Source organism: Mastomys coucha, unplaced genomic scaffold (genome assembly GCF_008632895.1).
Source record: "Mastomys coucha isolate ucsf_1 unplaced genomic scaffold, UCSF_Mcou_1 pScaffold7, whole genome shotgun sequence".
Lineage (NCBI taxonomy): Eukaryota > Metazoa > Chordata > Mammalia > Rodentia > Muridae > Mastomys > Mastomys coucha.
The window spans coordinates 31,613,915-31,618,470 of NW_022196913.1; positions in this window are offsets into that span (position 1 = coordinate 31,613,915).

Here is a 4,556-nt window from a genome sequence, read left to right on the forward strand (position 1 = left end):
AAACTCACAGCCACAGTGACTCACTTCTTCCACCAAGGCTCCACCTACTTCAACAAAGCCATACCTCCTAACAGTGCCACTTCCTGGATCAAGCCTACTCAAACCAAGACATGTCACTTCCTTGTCCCCATAGGCTTGTTCAATCACATAAAACTATGGAAGCAATACCTAGCCATAGCATGATACTAAATCATTTAGTCCAACTTCAAAAGTCCCCATAGTCTATAATAGTCTCAATAATGTTAAAAGTCCAAAACCCAAAATCTCTTCTGATGTTCAACTTAATTGTAATACCCTGTAATATCAAAATCAAAAGGCAGATAACATACCTCCAAAATCACAGAATATAATTACCATTTCAAAATGACATAGTAGGTGAGGAGGAAGAATTTAAAAAAAAAAAAAAAGACATAGGGAGGAAATACTGGAACAAAGTAATACCAGGAGTCAGCTGGGCAAATTCCAAGTTCTGCATCCCATGTCTGTTACCAAAGCACTCTTCAGATCTCCAACTATTTTCTGGTTTGTTAACTACAACATAGTTCATTCTCTTTTGCTGGTTCTACTCCCAGTTAGCTACTTTCCTCAGCAAATATCCCATGGCTCTGGCATCTCCAACACCTTGGGGTTTCCAAGCAACTTCAACATTACAACTTCTGACTGCTTCAAATATTAGGGATCCACACAAGATCTTCAGGGGTCATCCAAGCTGCCAAGTTCACATCTCCTGCTTTACCCTTTGTAGAACTGTAGGATCTGGTTGACTCCACTCCACTGCTGCTGCTGTTCTTCATGATCATCTCACAGTACTGCCATTTTCAATTCCCTGGAGTCTTCTTCTGCAACTAGACCCCATGAATAACCTCTTATAGGCTCCATTCATTGTGCCAAGCCTCAATAAATTGCATGTCCCCTTCAGTACTGGGCTACCAATTGCAAATGAAACTTGAGCTTCACCAATGGGTTTCCCTGGACTTACAGAGTAACAAGTCTCAGCTACTCTCCATGGCCCCTTCATGCTTTCAAAACTCATACTACCTGGGTGATTCTTACACATTACCATGTCCAGCTGCAGCATGATGTATAACCTTGGCTGTCTCTTGAACAAAGCCCATTTGTGTTCTCAAAACAATTCCCAGAAGTTTTCACTTCAGTAATGCTGTTCTATTCATAATCACTGTGAAGTCTTTAGCTTTAGCTAACAAGCTTCAATTGTCCTAGTAACCCCTTCTATTGTTGAAACTAAACCAACAGACAGATGGATTAAGCTACTGAGGTTTGCTGCCTGCTGGAGCTGGAACATGTTCTGCTTACAGTTCAGAGCTCTACTCCATTATCATAATGGCAGGAAGCATGTCATCATGCAGGCAGACATAGTTTTAAAGAGGTAGCTAAGAAGTTTATATTTGAAGCAACAGGCAGCAGGAAGAGACAGAGAGCAAATGAGAGTAGAAAGAGCAGCTGAAGATTCAACTCTGACCTCCAAGTAACACTTTCTCCAACAATGTCATGACTAATCCAAGAGACCAAACTATATAATGCCACTCCCTATGAGCCAATTTTTATTTAAACTACCACACCATTCTTAGGCATGTACCCAAAGGGTACTCCTTCAATCCAGCAAGAGGACACTTGCTTAACAATGTTCACTGATGTTCTTTTGAAAATGGCAGGAAATTGGCAACATTCAAGATGTCCCTCAATAGAAGTATGAGTAAAGAAAACAAGGTACATTACATAATGGAATATTACTTAACAGTTAAAAATCATGGGATAAATAATTTGGAATGTTTGTTTGCTTGTTTTATTTTTTGTTTGTATTTCAAGACAGACTGTGTCTGTATTGCTGTGAATGTCCTGGAACTCAATTTACAGACCAGGCTATCATTATAATAAGAAATCTCCCTGCCCTGGTTCCAAGTGTTAGGAATAAATGTATGTGCCACCGATTGTTCTTCCACAGAATATGAGTTCAGTTTTCATTAGTCAAGTGCTGGCTCCTATAATGGATATGAAAGTGATCTAAATGAAACTGCAAAAAATGAAGGAGATGGAATTCCAACTGACAATCCTTGTCAACAAATGAAGTTTTCAGTACTAAAACTGGGTCCCATTAAATTGAATTACTAGCCAAAGTGTCTCATGGAATCCTCAAAGAACTCATGCTATCTCCAAGACTATTGTTTTTTCTCCTGAAACTTACAGCAAGAATATATTGCTGAAGACAACAGCTATACAATCAATTATACATGGTAAAGTGGAACTTGCGCCTAACTAGAGCATTCACCACTACATTCTAAAGTCTTTGGTAGAGGAAGGTGCTCTGCATCCTACCAAAAAAAAAAAAAAAAAAAAAAAAAAAAAAAACAATGTAAGCATGAAGCCGGCCACATACCTGTTGAACTAAAATGATGTATGCTGTACAAGATATGCTGTGGCAAATGTTGCATAAAGCTGGACAGAGTAACCTACTATCATATGATTTACTTAAGGGCTACTTCCTGAGCTGCAACCCATATCCAAAACTGTTTCCAAGACCTAGTACTAGAGATTAGAAATCCCATGGTCCTGGGGTAAAACCAAATGTTTCTGTTCTTAGAATAATAACAACCATAGCATAATCAACAACAAAACATAGTGATAAAGTAACTCCCAATAACATTCTTCTATATTTATAGATATATTACCCTGTTTAGCCACCATCAGAGAGTCTTCCTCCTGTATCACATGGGAACATATATAGAAGCATACAGTCAGACAGTATGTTGAGAACACTAGACCTTGGAATACTTAGCCCTACTTGGATGTCTTCATCAATCCCATTCTTCAGAACCCTGGGAAATTTTGGAAGAGAAGTGGGAAAAGGTTAAGAACCAGATAAGAGTGAGGACACCAAGAAAACAAGGCTTTAATTCTACGTAAGGAAAGTTCAGATGAAATCACAGAGATGTAAGCAGCATGCACATGTCTGAACCAGGTCATCTGTGAATATATTAGAGCTCTATTTTACTATGTTTATGGGATTCCTAAGCATGCAAAAGAGCTAGTCTCTGATTCTTATGATTTCTTATGGGGTCTTGTCTTTCTGTTGGTGTATATTGTTCAACTTCTATATGATCATTTTTATTTTATATTATATTTTATTATGTTGTACTTTATCATTAGTTCTTAGAAGCTTGATTTTTATTAATAAAAAACAAATAATAGTAAATGAGGAGGGGTAAAAGAAAAATACTAGTTTCTATAAAATTTTTTTAAGAAAATAAAATAAATCTGATACAGAAACTTGGAATTTGATATGCCTCATATTTGTTTTATTTTTTATTAGACTTTTATTTTTGTATTTCAAATGTTATCCCCTTTCCCAGGTCCCCTCAGCAAACCTCCTATCCCATCCCTCCTTCTCTGGTTCTATGAGGGTGCTCCCCTACCTGCTTACCCATTCCTGCACACCACCCTATCATTCCAATACACTGGGGTATCAAGGCTTCACAGGACCAAGAGCCTCCCTCCTATTGATGCCAGATAAGGCCATCCTGTGCTACATGTACAGCTAGAGTCATGGGTCCCTCCATATGTACTCTTTGGTTGGTGGTTTAATCCTTCAGAGTTCTGGGAGGTCTTGTTGTTTGATAGTGTTGTTCTTCTGGGAACAGGATCCTTCTGGTTTCCATGTGCCCCAACCCCAGAGCTAACCCTTGGCCTCAGCTCTCTGTACACAAATCCTGACTGAAGAAAGCTGGTCTCCCTGGAGTGCTGACACGCCTATGATCACAGGTGAGACCACAACTATTGCTCCAATATCTGGCACAACTGGGACTTAACAAAAGCCCACACGACCCAGGATCCATGGAGCAGGTGGGGAAATGTGTGTCCTAGAGGTAAGCCTATGCCACAGATCTCTGTATCCATTACTGCACAGAGAAAGTTGGTCTCCAAGGAGTGCTGATACACCTAAGATCACAGGCTCAAAGGCTCACAGGAGGGACTACTTATAGTCAGAGACTGCAAAGCCAGCTAAAACCAGAGATAACCAGATTGTGAGAGATGGGCATAAGAACATAAGCAAGAGAAACCAAAGCTACTTGGCATCATCATAATCCAGTTCTCCCACCAGTGCAAGCTTTGGATATCCAAAAATACCTGAAAAGCAACATAGTGATTTAAAACCATACTTCATGATGAAGGATTTTAAGAAGGACAGAAATAACTGCCTTATAGAAATACAGGAGAACATAGGTAAACAGATTGAAGCATTTAAAGAGGAAACACATAAATACCTTAAAGAAATACAGGAAAATACAACCAAACAGGTGAAGGAATTGAACAAAGCCCTCTAAGATCTAAAAATGGAATTAAAAACAATAAAGAAATCACAAAGGGAGACAACCCTGGAGATAGAAAACTCAGGAAAGAGATCAGGAATCATAGATGCAAGCATCACCACCTGAATACAAATGATAGAGAGGATCTCAGCTACAGAAGATACCATAGGAAACATTGGCATAACAGTCAAAGAAAATGTAAAATGCAAAAAGCTCCTAACCCAAAACATC